Source organism: Natrix helvetica (genome assembly GCF_964273705.1).
Source record: "Natrix helvetica genome assembly, chromosome: 2".
Lineage (NCBI taxonomy): Eukaryota > Metazoa > Chordata > Lepidosauria > Squamata > Natricidae > Natrix > Natrix helvetica.
The window spans coordinates 117992748-118008472 of NC_138552.1; the positions used below are offsets into that span (position 1 = coordinate 117992748).

General features: G+C 45.4%; 1 protein-coding gene across 2 annotated transcripts in view; it reads left to right on the plus strand.

The window, feature by feature from the left end:
- Positions 1 to 8692: 8692 nt before the first annotated feature.
- Positions 8693 to 15725, plus strand: part of ACKR3 (atypical chemokine receptor 3) — a 36625-nt gene continuing 29592 nt past the window's right edge. Inside the window, exon 1 of one of the 2 annotated variants that reach the window (XM_081940021.1) lies at positions 8693 to 9002. The gene's annotated coding sequence lies outside the window, so the exon portion shown is untranslated. Of the gene's footprint in view, positions 9003 to 9034; positions 9391 to 15725 lie in introns of those variants that run through there. The other variant, XM_081940020.1, reaches the window with a different exon arrangement.

Genomic DNA, 15725 nt, shown 5'->3' on the forward strand with positions numbered 1-15725 from the left:
CAATTAATCAGTGGAACAGCTTGCCTCCAGAAACTTGGGTGCTCCATCATCAGAATTTTTAAAGAAAATATTGGGCAGCAATTTTTTCAGAATGGTACAGTGTCTTCTGCTCAAGCAGGATGTTGCACTAGAAGACCTCCAAGATACCTTCCAACTCTTGTTATTCTGCATTCTGCTTTTTAAAACTTTGTCCCAGAATCAGACTAACAGGACTGCACTTTTGGAAACTGGAGTAGTGTTTTCAGCTCCCTACTGACCATAAACAGAATTTGCCAATATTTTTGCCATAACTACATATGCATGTTAAACCTTGAATTATTTCTAAAAATAAAAAGAGTGGGAAATATTGAGAAAAAGTAATAAAAACATTTTAAAAATACTTTCCTGACCTTCTCTGTAGTACTTAAGTAAATTGCTATAATTTACTTTAATTTTCTTCATCTAGGCTACCAGAGATTGGATTGTGTTCTTCACTTGTACCATGACTTCCATTTATTGTAAATAAAAAAACTCCAAGTGTAGCTTCAGCATACTTAACATGCTGAAAATTTTATAGGTTCAGATACAGTATAAGGCTTCTATTTTCAAATATTATGATTATACTAAGGTTGTGTAAGGACAATATGAACCTGACTTGATCTTCATCCAGATCCTAAACTCCTAACCTGCCTGGAGTTGTTCCTAACTTGTTCCCAACTCTAGAGCAAACATTCAGGAAAATGAAACTACTTTTCAACTTGTAGATCATTTTGAGGGGATGAAGTATTCCAAACTTAGTACAAGGTAACATTTTTCCTTAACAGTTTTGGATCATAATATTTTTTTCTTGCATTACTGCCATAACATTCTTAATTTTATTTTATTTATTTATTTTGTCAAGTATGTATAAGATAACAGATATACCGGTAAGTATAAACATGATTATGAATATAAAAAATGGATATGAATAAGTGGGGACAGGAGGACAGGGTCGGTAGGCACATTGGTGCAGTTATGCACGCCTCTTACAGACCTCTTAGGAATGGGAAGAGGTCAACAAAGGTTCCAGTAATTCTTTGCCAGAGCAATTTGAGCCATGCCCAACCCACCCAACTGTTTTATTCACATTTTTTTCTTTCTCTCTCATACACCACTCTTAATAGGCCAAAACAGAACATAATGAAGGTTACTAATTACAAAGCCAAAGTATAGGAAGAAGATAAATATCTAACAAATAAATCTAGAGTTCTCTCTTCAAGCACAATGACCAGGCTGAAATGATTATATTATGTAGAGCCCTAGCTCTCTAGAGAAATCTTACTGGTTTGAAATGTGAAAGGAAACAAAAGAGGACAACCTGTAGTAAGGTAGATAGATTTAATTATATCAGTAAAGATGTATCATTGGTACTGGGGCTTTTGAAGGCAAGCTTGTGGACAAATGATCATGGAGAAAATCTAGATACAGGTAGTCTTCGACTTGTGACCACAATTGAGTGCATAAATTATATTGCTGAGAAATTTGTTAAGTGTGTTTTGTCCCATTTTATGACTTTTCTTGCTACATTTGTTAAGTGAATCACTGCAGTTATTAAGTTACCGTGTTTCCCCCAAAATAAGACAGGGTCTTATTTTCTTTTGCCCCACGAAATATGGCCTTGGGCTTATTATAGGGGAGGGCTTATTATTTTCTGGGGCAGGTGAGAAGCGAGGCACGCCTTTTACCTTTCTAGCTCCGTTGCGTTCCTCGCCATTGTGTTCAGGGAAACCGCTGGTAAAAAAAAACCTTCTCGTGAGTTCAATCAAACTTCTTGAAGTCACGAGAAGGGTTTTTTTTTTTAATCAGGGGCTTCCCTGGACACAATGGCGAGGAACGTGATGGACCTGGAAAGGTAAGAGGCGTGCCTCGCGGCCCAACACCGCCCACCTCGCCCCAATGGTAAAGGGAGCCTGCCTGGTTCCCTTCCCCGCCGTCCCTTTAGCGAGGGGTGGCAGGTGGGGAGGGGGAGAAGCGAGGCGTGCCTCTTATCTTTCCAGGTCTGTTGCGTTCCTTACTCTTTTGTCCAGTGAATCCCCTTGTAAAAAAACACTTCATGAGTTCAACTCACGAGGTTGTTTTTACAAGGGGCTTCAATGGGCGAAAGGGTGAGAAACGCAACGGACCTGGAAAGGTAAGAGGCGCGCCTTACAGCCCAACACCACCCACCTCGCCCCAATGGTAAATGCAGCCTGCCTGGTTCCCTTCCCCGCCGTCCCTTTAGCGAGGGGTGGCAGGTGAGGGGGAGAAGCAAGGCGTGCCTCTTACCTTTCCAGGTCCGTTGAGTTCTTTGCCCTTTTGTCCAGTGAATCCCCTTGTAAAAAAAACCTCATGAGTTCAACTTGTGAGGTTTTTTTTACAAGGGGCTTCAATGGGCGAAAGGGTGAGGAACGTAACAGACCTGGAAAGGTAAGAGGTGCGCCTCGCTTCTCCCCCCCCCACCTGCCACCCCTCGCAAAGGGACGGCGGGGAAGGGAACCAGGCAGGCTGCCTTTACCATTGTGGTGGGCGGTGGGTTTTTTGCGCAAGAAGGAACAGGCAGGAGGGGGTGATCGCATTGCTGGCCTGCTGTTGTTTTTGCGGCGGGCTCTTTTTGCGCGGGAGGGAAGGACCGTGGGCGGGGTGGAAGCACTTTGCTTCACCTGCTGCTGTTTTTGTGGCAGGCTCTTTTTACGTGGGAAGGAAGGGCGGGAGGTGGAAGCACTTTGCTTCACCTGCCACTGTTTTTGCGGCGAGCCCTCTTTTTGCCCCACAGACTGTACGGGTAGGTGGCACAGTGGTAATGCTTGCACATGTGCTTAAATAGTTGGGGGCAGGCTTATTTTCGGGGGAGGGCTTATTATGGTGCATGCTCTGAAAAGCCCGATTGGGCATTAGCAGGGCATGTCTTATTTTTGGGGAAACACGGTAGTAATATGGTTGTCAAGTGAATCTGGCTTCCCCATTGACTGTGCTTGTCAGAAGGTTGTAAAAGGTGACATGGCACTTCATCTGTTATAAATATGAACCAGCTGTCAAGCATCTGAATGTAAATCACATGATCATGGAAATGCTGCAATGGTCATAAGTGTGAAAAATTGTCATGTCAATTTTTTCATTGTAACTTTGAAAGGTCACTAAATGAACTGTTGTAAGCCAAGAACTACCTGTAGTGCTAAGAGTTGACACAAACTTGACTGTATATAACCATCCAACTGTGTTATTAATAATTTGACACAGTAAAAATCTAGTTAGTGATTTGTAGCATGGAAAAACTACTTGAGAAGGGCTAACTAAAACTTTTTGTCTGTTAATAAAACAGAAAATTGGAATATAAAATGCATGCTTTCAAAAGAAGGAGGGGGGAGAAAAATGGAAAATGATTGGGCTACAAAGTTGGGTAACCAAACTGAGGGAGAATGTGAAAGATTAAGAATGAATTATCGTAGTTATTTATTTGCAAGGCAAGGCATCATGTGAAGCACAGAATGATTAAAGAGTTTGGGTGACAAGGAGATAATTAGAGTGACAAACAATATATAGAACTACTTCTGCCTGCTCTCACTACATGTTCTTAGTATCTTTCTAAAACATGTATCCTGCAGGGATTTTTTTGTTAGCTTTTTCTTCCTTTTTTGAATCAGCTGAAAATGGAAAGGAATGACAAAACTGGATGGGCAGTGTTCTTTCTACTCATTACTAGTCCATAGTAAGGCAGGAAGTTGTGAAGAGTAAGTAAAAACAGGGAGGTCTCAGGGAGGTCATCAGGGGAAACCAGGTCCTCCTAGACCCCCTCATGGAAAGATTGTATGGAAGCAGTGGCCTGAACAAGACCTCTGATAATGTCAGTTTAGACAAAACACGGGGCTAAAGTGGGACCAAATTGGAGGAAGGCCTAAATCCAAAACAGGGTTTCTAAAGTGGTAAATTGTTTCCTGGCGATTTATCATGGAAGTCAAGTGCTTTAAGATCCCAGCCCAGAAAAGCCTTTGAAGGGAGGTGTGGAAAGTTATCACCCAGCCCTCTCCCAGAAAAATGAAATATCCTAGGAAATATTGAAATGGCAGAATATTATATTTCCCTGGATGTGAAAAGGAAGAAACATTTTTAAAGAGAGAATAGCTCCCTGCAGCTTCCTGCCCCCACCTACTTTATCAATGGGCCATTAAGATGGCCAAGTTAGTCCCTTTATATAATAAAGAGTTCTCCCCTTCAGCTCCAGGGGGATGGGATTAAGGCATGATAATATTGGTCCTTTACCCCAACTCCCCACATGGCATCTGAGAACTCAACCAAACCTGGATTCAAAACTCAGCCTAGAGCAGTGATGGCAAACCTTTTTTGGCTCACGTGCCACAAGTGGGGGGAGCGCAGGGGGGTCGAGTGCGGGTGTGCCGCACCCATAATGCAACGCGTGACCCCCAGTGCGCATGCGCGCACAACACGCAACCCCCCCATTTTTACATTTTTTTTGGCCCTCCCCAGGCTCCAGGGGCTTTCTAGGAGCCTGGGGAGGGCGAAAAGAGCCTCCCCCGACCCCCCGGAGGCCCTCCGGAGGCTTCAGGGACTGTACGGAGGCTTCCCTGAAGCCTTCGGAGCGCTTAAAACCACCCTCCGAGCAAACCGGAAGTGACTACGGGACTACCAGGGGACTCTAATTCCTACCCTGGGTTGTCACCTGGTGCGGGTGGAGTACGGGGACTTTTCGGGGTGCCTTCCCCTCCTAGTAGTGGAAAAGCCTTTGCCGGCCCTCCTGGGCCTTGACTGGTTCCCGGCACTTGGCCTATCAGTGCACGGGGTAAGGCAAGTGGTGGCCACGCCCCCTGACGTGGCTGACGTACTTGCCAGATTTTCTGATGTGTTTGATGGGCAGCTGGGGGCGTATAAGGGAACGCCCATCTCCTTGAACCTAGACCCCCAGGTTGCCCCCATTAGGCTGAAGGCCCATAGGGTGCCTTTCGCCTTGAGGGCAAAGGTTGATGCGGAGCTAGACAAGCTCGTCGCGCAGGGAGTCTTGGAGCCGGTGGATTACTCCAAGTGGGAGACCCCTTTGGTCATCCCAGTTAAGGCAGATGGGTCCATTCGCCTCTGCGCCGACTTTAAATCCACCATCAACCTTGCCCTCCAGGCGAACCCCTATCCAGTTCCGGTAGTGCAGCACTTGCTCCACTCTTTGGGGCAGGGCTGCATCTTTGCGAAGCTGGATATGGCGCAGGCCTACCAGCAGCTCCCGGTGGATGATGAGGCGGCGGCAGCGCAGACCATCGTCACCCACCATGGAGCTTTCCGTTGCCGCCGCTTGCAATTCGGCGTTTCCGTAGCCCCGGGGATCTTCCAGAGCCTTATGGAGCGGCTGCTCCATGGGCTCCCTGGCGTGGTTCCGTATTTCGATGACGTCCTGATCGCCGCCAGAAGCCGATCGGGCCTCATCGAAGTACTAGTGAAGGTCCTCGAGCGTTTCAGGGGCGCGGGCTTAAAATTAAAGCGCAGCAAATGCTCATTTGCTATGCCCCGGGTTGATTTCCTGGGATTCACAATTGATGCCCAAGGAATTCACCCCACCCCTTCCAAGGTAGCAGCCATCAGGAACGCCCCCACGCCTGCCTCCAAGACGGAGCTGCAGGCGTTCCTTGGCTTGCTTAACTTCTACGCGCCATTTCTGCTGCATAAGGCGTCACTAGCCGAGCCGCTGCATCGGTTGCTCGACCGATCGGCAGCCTGGTGCTGGGGCAGCCGCGAGGCGCATGCGTTCGCGGCTGTCAAAGACTTGCTGACGTCAGAGGCAGTTCTCGTCCAATATTCGGACAAGCTGCCTTTGACTCTTGCTTGTGACGCCTCCCCCGTGGGTTTGGGGGCGGTCCTGAGCCATGTGCTGCCCAATGGCTCGGAGGCCCCCATAGCCTTTTATTCCCGGACACTGACTTCTGCAGAACGCAACTACAGCCAGATTGACAAGGAGGCTCTGGCTGCAGTGTCAGGGATTAAGAGGTTCCATGATTACCTCTATGGTCGGCACTTTACTTTGTTCACCGACCATAAGCCACTCCTTGGGCTTTTGGCAGGTAACAAGCCGACCCCTCACATTCTTTCGCCGCGCATGACTAGGTGGACAGAGTTCCTAGCTGCATACAGCTACACTCTGCTCTACCGCCCGGGCAAGCACATTGGGCATGCTGATGCCCTCAGCCGCTGCCCCCTGCCCGTGGCAGACCCCCCGACAGTGCCTTGCCTGTCGGTTTTGGCCATAGCGGATTTGGCTCTGCCACTCTCTTCCAGAGAGGTGGCCTCAAAATCTAGGGCTCACCCTGACCTGTCCCAGGTCATGCGATGGGTCCAAAGGGGCTGGCCTGAGGGACCGGTGCCAGAGCACCTTCGTCCCTTCAAGGCCAGGCAGTTGGAGCTGTCACTTCACAGTGGGTGCCTCCTGTGGGGTGACAGGGTGGTCATTCCACCCAGCCTGCGCCATCAGGTGCTGTCTCACCTTCATGAGGGCCACCCAGGCATAGTGCGCATGAAAGGCCTGGCGCGCAGCTATGTGTGGTGGCCCCGCATGGACGACGAGATAGCGGCTTGGGTGGCCGGCTGCTCCTCCTGCCAACTTTCCCGACCGGCGCCACCGGCTGCTGCACCTTGGGAATGGGAACTGGTCCTTGGTCCCGCCTTCACGTGGATTTTGCGGGCCCGTTCAGAGGCCAGGTCTTCTTGGTGGTGGTGGATGCATATTCGCGCTGGGTGGAGCTCATCCTCATGAGGTCCACCACAGCCGAGGCCACGATCAGGGAACTGACTAGGCTTTTCGCCACCCATGGCTTGCCGGACGTCATTGTCTCTGATAACGGGCCTCAATTTGCATCCACCGCGTTCCAGCTGTTCCTGGCTTCTCAGGGTATCCGCCATGCCCCAGTCGCCCCATACCATCCGGCTAGTAATGGCCGGGCGGAACGGGCGGTCCGCTCGGCCAAGGAGGCGTTAGGCAGAATGGATGGGGCAGACTGGCCATCAAGGGTGGCTGCTTACCTCTTGGTATAGCATGCCACTCCTTGCCCCCTGACCGGGAAGTCTCCAGCTGAGCTGCTGATGGGCCGGCGCCTGCGGACCACCTTGGATAGGTTGCACCCACTCTATTCAAGTGAACAGCCTGGCAACCTGGGGCCCCCTTCCCGTTCTTTCCTTCTGGGCGATTCTGTTTGGGCTCAGGCATTCTCAGGGGCGGTTAGGTGGGTGCCTGCCACCATCACCGCCATAACCGGCCCCTGTTCTTACAGGGTCCAGCTACCTGATGGGACCGAATGGCGGCGGCACCTGGATCAATTGAGGCGCCGCCTGCCCTGCAACGGCGACATCCCCGCCAGTTCGGCCATCGACGTCGCTGCGCCTGAGCCCTCCAACGTTTCGTTTCCTGGTGCCCTTCCACCAGTCACTGATCACCCGGTCCAGCTGCCCTGGGCCTTCCCGTCCTCGGACGCCGCCTCCCGGCCGTCCATTGTTGAGGATGTGCCGCCCGTTAGGCGTCTGCCTCCCGGTTTCCAACTGGCCTTCCCCGAGTCAGGCCAGGCCTACCCTGAAGTTCCCCGTTCAAGCCCGCCTTCGGCCGCGCCCCCTCGGCCCTGCCTACCTGGGCCTTGTCATTCTCCGTCAGGGGTGGGCCTCCAAGATGGCGCCCGGAGCTCCACTCCCTTGCAGGAGGAGCTTCAACGGACACCACCTTCCTCTCCGGCGCCTCCTGTCGAACTGAGGCGTTCTGGGCGGGTCCGGCGCCGCCCAGACTATTTACGTGAGTACGTTTGTGCGTCGTCTGCACATGCGCAGTCACTGGGGGGGAAGGAGTATTGTGTCCAGGCAGATGACGTCAGGGAATTCCCCCTGACAGCCGGCATCTGCACTAGCAACAGCCAGGTCGCGTCTGATTGGCTAAGACGCGACCTGGCTGAGAGCGGGGAAATTCTGGCTTGGGGATTGGCTGGGTCGTCTGACAGCTTCGTATAAATAGCTGTCAGACGAACCCTGCATTGATTCTCTCCTGTATATTTGTCGAGACTGTTGTGTTCAATAAAGACTGGTTAATTCTCCTCACGACTCCGCTCGCCTTTTGTGCCTACTTAACAGTTTTAAGCACTCCGAAGGCATCAGGGAAGCCTCGGACGATCCCTGAAGCCTTCGGAACGCTTAAAACGACCCTCCAAGCAACCCGGAAGTCACTTCCGGTTTGCTCGGAGGGTGGTTTTAAGCGTTCCGAAGGCTTCAGGGACAGTCCATGAAGCCTCCGGGGGGGCGGGGGAGGCTCTTTTCGCCCTCCCCAGGCTCCTATAAAGCCTCTGGAGCCTGGGGAAGGCGAAAAATAGCTTTTAAAAAGGTGAACTCAGGTGGCCAGCACGCGCATGCGCGCTGGCCAGCTGACAGGGCAGCGCCTCGCGTGCCCTGACAAATGGCTCCGCGTGCCACTTGTGGCACGCGTGCCATAGGTTCGTCATCACGGGCCTAGAGAGTTGCCCCTGCATGGCCCATGGGAGTCTGACAACCAATCAGAATACAAGCTGAAGATCACAGGCCAGAGAGGGCATAAAACCAGGGACTCACCATCTCAGCCTCCCTTCTTTTTTTCTCCACCAACTTCGAAGCATGTGATCACCTTTTCTGTTCAGGACTCAAGTCATGTGGTCCTGTCCACCATTAAAACCATCTTTCCAAGCAGCCTGCATGTCTCCAGTGTCTTTTGGAGCCGAACCCAGAAGGACGTTTCTTTCAACAGAGGGGAAAAAATAAGCCGAGAAATACCCAATAGCTTCTTAAAACATCCGTATTAAAACAGTCAGCAAGACATCAGTCACTAGCCTCAATTATGTGGCGGGAAAGGACCCAGTAACAGGGGGACTGCAAACTTGTTGCTGACCTATTTTTCTGTCGCTCCAGTGATGGCTGCTTCTGCGAGGACAACCGAAGCAGAGTGCAAGCCTCGGTAGTCCCTAGCGAGTTGCACCCGGGTCTAGAGGAGGAACACCCCGGTAATGGTGAGTCTCTGCAACCGCGACCCTCAGAGCGGGCAGGCCGGCGCAGGGAAGAGCCCTGCGGGGAGGTGATCCGGGATCCTCCGAAGCTTTGGGAAAGTTTAGCTGGGATTTTCCCATCCAGGGGACAGGATGTAGGTGATCGTGGCTCGCACGTAGATATCGGGAAAAACGCAACTCCCCGCTTCGGCGCTGTTCAGTGCAAGCTCCTGGGCGGCGGCAGCAGCAGGAGGAGCTGATTAGCCGAGCTGCCATCTACAGACGTCTTTTCGAAGCGAGTCCTATACAACTGGGGAAGGAGCGGTTCAAAGGACACAGTCGCTTGCCGAACCGCCCGCGGGAGGAGAAGCAACTCCCTGCGCTCGAGAGGAAGGGAAAAGGCGACCTCGCGGTAAGACAATTGCTCGGCCTTCCAGGGCAAGAAGGGTGCTGGCTCAGCCAAAGGGCCGGGGCGGCGAAGTGGGGCGAAGCTGCTCCAATCGTCTCGGTGGAAGGCTTTGGGCGGGCGAGCGAGCGAGCGAACAAAAGCCTTCCAGGAGGCCAGCTTTCCTGGCCCTTTTTTTGTATCAGGGGAGGAGAGGTCCACTTTTCGGCGGATCCACTTTGTGGTCTTTTGTAAGTTTTGGACGCTGCCCATTTCAAAGTCCAATCTTGGTCACCTCTTTCGGGAGAAAGAAGTCCCGTTTCCGGAAAGAGACACCTCCCCCCCCCCCTTGAGCCATCTTTCTTCCATAAGGTTACTGTGACAGTAGAAGCGGCGCCTTTGCTTGTCCCGGGGGGAATGCCATGACTTGCTCAAATATGGTCAGACTTGTCTACATCATCCTTTTCAAGAGATCTTATTAATGTATTTACTATTCCATTTTTTGCAATATTCTTCATTTAGCTCTACAAACAATTTATGGGCACATTTATTGCTTTTCAAATTATTTCTGTCTTCTTTCAGTATCTTAAACCACCTATTTCTTACTCTGACCGATCGCAGTTGTGCAGCCTGATCCCATGTAAATTGCAGCACTTGCGTTAATGCAGACGTTATTATGCAGTGTAATGCAGACATGCATTTGGAGTTAACGATTTCAACGGGGTGCACTATTAAATGAATGATCCTATAACTCTTTTTAAAATAGGATTTACTTAAATAGCATTGCATTTGGCCAGGCTTCCCAACTTCATTGCTAAGCCCACATATTGAGGAATCCTGCACATTAAATACACTGAAGCTTTTGACCAAGTTTTTTTGGCCAAGCTTTCTTGAGATGTCACTGAACTTGTTTAAATAAAGGGAATCTGATGGAGAGGGAAGCCATAGCAAATACCTTTTGATTCTCTCTGCAAGGTTGGCTGCTTCCAGACACTTTCTTAGTAGCAGTTATGTCAGTGATCAATAGTTTAGTCAAATTGTAGGAAATCAGCCCCACCAACCCAGGCAGTGCTGCCAAGAAAAGTACGGTATTACTGAAGATGGTGGAGTTGATGTCAAACCAAACAAGCATTTAAATCAGATCACAGATATTTTACAAGTGAGGAGCCGCCTATGCCTTTCAATACTGTTTAAGAAAACCCCCAATATCTATCTATCAAAAAAGAAGATCCAGGTTTGCATTGTCATCTGTTGGGACAGGCACTCCTTGCTGACAAAGCATTCAATCACATCAGGAGTAGAAAGAGCAACAAACAGTTTCCCATACAACCTGGAGCAGTAATGAGAATTGTAAAGTTATTGTTAGTTGTTAAAAGCAGAATAATGACAGTTTTTAAAGGAGCTCATTAAAGGGTTTATGGTATGTTGAAACTATTTGGGAATATTCCCTAAAATATTTTATTCTACAAAATTACAGGGTTAGTTATGGGAATGTTGGGTTTCTTTAATAGTATGGATGCAGTTGCTGAGTTTGTAGAACAAATGATTTGTGTAAGAAGAAAGTTACCCAGAGCAATGTTCCTCTCTGCTGAACTTGCTATCAGCAGATATTCTGAGTTACTGATCTCTGGAACAGCCTTTTTTCTGTGGAAAAAAGAAAGGGAATTCATTCATACACTGCATACTGCAAATGATTTGGTTAGCCTTCTGAGCTACAATTAATAAGCTATATAAAAATGAAATGCATGCATGAAAAAATGTCACATGATTTTCATAATAGTTTTTCTTCTACAAGCCAATATATAGTTTTAAACCAACAGGATATTAATTATAGTTAATGACATCATACAAAGAATGGAGGAACACCAGTATTTTAAAACATCTAATGCCATTTATTAATAGCCAGCAGCACTGCCTTAGGCAGTCTGCCTATAAATATTTTATAATATTATCTTCATTGTATCATTTGAGACTCAGCTCTCTTGTTTTCCTATTTTCATTTGCAGAACCAAAATCTGGATGCAGTTAGTTTGATTGCTTTGAGAGCAAAAAGTGTTGAAGAAACTAACTTCAGAGGTTCATAGTTAATACTTTGGCTTTGTGCATGCTTGTTTATTTAGAACAGTGGTTCTCAACCTGTGGGTCGGGACCCCTTTGAGGGTCGAACGACTCTTTCACAGGGGTCACCTAAGTCCATTGGAAAACACGGATTTTTGACGGTCTTAGGAACCGAGACATCAATTTTATGGTTGGGGGTCACCACAACCTGAGGAACTGTATTAAAGGGTCGCGGCATTGGGAAGGTTGAGAACCACTGATTTAGAAGATACTGAGCAGTTCTCTAACTTGCTATTTAGCTAAGTTGTTTGTGTTTGTTTGCAACCTGATAGAATTTACAAAGAGACTTAATATGATGCAGGATGTGTTGGACTATATTTTGTATCTCCTTTGTGAGACTTTTTTCGAAGATGATTCATTAGTGCAACCTCTGGGTACAGAAGCAAATGATGCTATTATTACTTTTGATTTCTCCACAATTATCATACAACAAATCCAGTGCTGCTTCTCTGCTAAAATGTGATTGCTTTTAATTCAAAGGTACAAAAACCAGGATATTTCAAAAATATTATCTTACTTTAAAAAAAAAATTGTGATAGTGAATTAAACAAATCCACTCTGTTTATCATATACTCTGATGTTTCAAATATTAAAAATATTATTGAAATCTAGTCAAAATTAAATGGCAGTTAAAAATTCTTTTATGGCATGGATTGAATAAAGTGTGCCCAATTCTGCATATTTAAAACCAGTGATTCTTAATGTTTACTTTGACAGAACTCATATCATTTAAATCACCTCTTGACCAATAGTTTTGTCCCGCTTTTCTTTTTATATCTTTCTCCTTCCACCAGTTAAGAACTTGGAGCAATTTAAAAGTTTCTGTATTCCTATAACAACAAAAGCTATCCCAATTGCATTTTGAGTTAGGAGCTATCCCAATGCTGTTTTGAAAGACTCTTTTTATGTGCCAAGTATTGGACTATATAAATATTGTTATTGCATCAACAAATACTTTGTGAGGCATTTGTCAAGCATGTCCCATATGAAATATTTATGTGTGCAGTCAATTGAACTAGATATATCTGTGTAGTAAAGAAGGCAAAAAGAATGGTATGTATATTCCTTTCTGAAATGCAGCATTTTGCATAACACTGAGAATGATTATCCATAATGTTTAGAATGGTTTGAAGCTGTCAGGATAAAGTTCTGTAATCTAAAAAGAATATTTCAGAAGTATTTTAAATTTGTTAGCCAGATATTATCAGATCAGGCCATCCCTACCCTTTATTTAATAACATGTTAAGATAGACAAGGTGAGCTATTTAACTACTGTATACAATTTAGTGAGGGCAGTAACCTCTAGGCTCAGCCATATAATGGTTGCCAGAATACTGCAAACCCTAGGAATAACGATAGCTCAAAATCCCCATTTTCACTCAGAAAAGAGCTATCTAAAGTCAAAGACAAAATACAGAAGGAAGACAATAGCAACATAATATACAAAATCAATTGCAACAATTGTAAGCAATTCTGTATGTGACAAACAAGAAGGCAGTTGAAAACAAGGGTTCATGAACATCAACTAGCAGTTAAATGGCATGACCAAATATCCCTGATCTCAAACCACATATTGATAATAAAGACACCAGTTTGATTGGGAAGGAACAAAAACCATTGGCCATGCTAACACCTGCCACACACATGAATTTATTAAAGCCTGGTATTCTACCAAAGGAGCAATTAACAAGCCTATTGATCTAGATCAACATATGAGTATATAAGAAACCAGACCATTTGAACAACCAGTCAACAAGAGAACCAGTCAGCTGCTCAGAATTTAAATATAGCTCTAAACAACCAACCAATCAAATTACCAACTGGCACACAAAGACATTTATAAACTAAGGAGAATAGGACAAGAAAATCCTGCTGATTACCTAGTCTGGTAATGAAACGTTCAGAAATTAAATTAAAACAAGCTTGGAGAGCAACCACTGCCAAAATCAGTAGTATAATCTATCTCTATAGAAAAAGAACAGGGAAAGAAGCAGATAACATAGAAAATAACATTATGAGCCAGCAAGGACATGTATGAAGAGTAGAAGGGAATCAAGGAAGATGGAAAAAATAGGTGTGTAACTTTCTTTAAGGAATGCGATGGCTTCGTGGCTAAGATGCTGAGTTTGTCGATCAGAAGGTCAGCAGTTCAGTGGTTCGAATCCCTATGTAATGTGCCATGTAATGTAGTGAGCTCCCGTTACTTGTCTCAACTTCTGCAAACATAACAGTTCAAAAGCACGTAAAAATGCAAGTAAAAAAATAGGGACAACTTTGGTGGAAAGGTAACAGAGCTCCATGAGCCTTCAGCATTTAGTTATGCCAGCCACATGACCACAGATACATTTTTGGACAGCGCTAGCTCTTTGGCTTAGAAACGGAGATGAGCACCACCCCTAGAGCTGGAAATGACTAGCATGTATATGTGAGGGAACCTTTACCCTTACCTAAATTTATTTAGTGATCCTGACAGGATAATTCAGCAACCTGACCTTTCAGCTTTTCAGCTCTTTTGTTCCTTCTACCATTTTCTCCCAACTTTCTTTCTAAAGAGGAACTTGGAGACAGAAAAGAAAACAGATTAGGCCTCATTGCCCAGCCAAATACCCGCCTCTGATTACTTGAATAATCCCTACACTAGAATTCTACTTTAGTAATGACTGTCCCTGGTCATACATGTTGATAGCTCTCTTGATAATCAGAATATCATTTTTCTGGATGGACATTTTTCACTGGCATGCAAACCAGATTTGTAGATTTAAATGTTCAAGTATGTCTAGAATTAAAGCAGGCTAGGCAACTCAGGAAGATGTGGTAATGTGAACCGCCCAGTCCCCCAGGAGTTACAATTTCATTGCATTCTGTTTTGCTGTATCACTGAACTAGGCTTTTTTTCTGTTTTTGAGATGAGCCCAATCCAGTTTATTCCCATCTTTCAAAGGTTTCTCTTCTGTTCCAGTGATGAGAAGAGAGGCACATAGTTTACTAAAACATGGAAATTCATTTAATTATTGATTTCACTGAGTGTTGCTCATGGTGGCACCATTGATCAGCCTGAAGTGTTTTCTGAACACATTTGTTAATATTCATTCTGCAGCTCTCTTACATTAGGAGGAATGGGATGCTTTTAAAGAACACTTCAAGTGTAATGATCTGTTAATTCTACATTAAACCAAGTTAAGTGTTAATGTGCTTGACTAAATTGGATGATTTCTTTTCAGTTACTATTTCAATTGTGATGACAATCTAGTACTATTAGCTGCATTAAATCAGTTTGTGCAAATCAAAGGAAAAATGATAAATCAAATATGCATTCAGATTCCATTTTAAATATGTTTAAATTTGATTTAAAATAAATAGAATATCAAAGGGAAAAAAGAAAACTTACAAATACTAAAAGCAAAGAACATGAGGAAATCAAACTTTGGGATGTAACTTTTAAGATAGCCAAAATATTAACATCTATGTAGAATATTTTTGGACTAGTGTAATAACAGTAACTTACTCCCCCCCCCCCCCCATGCCTTTCATTTCCCCAGATGTTAAAGCTGTATGCAAGCAAGTAGAATAATAGAATTGGAGGGGTCAATTTAGGTCAACTAAACCCACTACCTGTTCAATGCAGGAATTCATTTTTTCCCTAACATTCAACTGGAATGTGTCAAAATCTATTCTTCTGGGTGTCCTGCCCTTTGGGATGTTAGACAATAGGTCTTGGTCATTTATTTCTTGTGTTTATAATATGCCTGCAATCTTTTATAGATTATGACATGTCTATAATCTTTATTATAATCTTTTCAAGGCTAAATATGCTCAACTCTTTTGATCTTTTTTTGTTGGACTTAATTCCTAATCACTTGATAATCTTTAAGTGGTCTATTTTTTTAACAATTGCTATTATAAAGCTAGATATCTCCTATCACTACATGTATGTTTTATTTATTTCTTAAATGAACAACCTATACATTCATCTTTGTTAAGTTTCATTTTGGTGTTTTCAACCTATTGCTCTACCCTATCAAGATAGTTTTGTATTATGTCTTTTTTCTAGAATATGGACTGCCTATGGAATATACTGTTATGTGTAAGATTGATAAGCATTCTCCTAAGTCATTAATAAAACTATTTGATAAGTAGAGGCTCCAGAGTATGGTACCTTGATCAATGCCTTTTTTTAATGGGATGAGGAACTATTGATGAGCATTCATTGGATATGACTTTTGAGCCAGCAATATATTTACTCA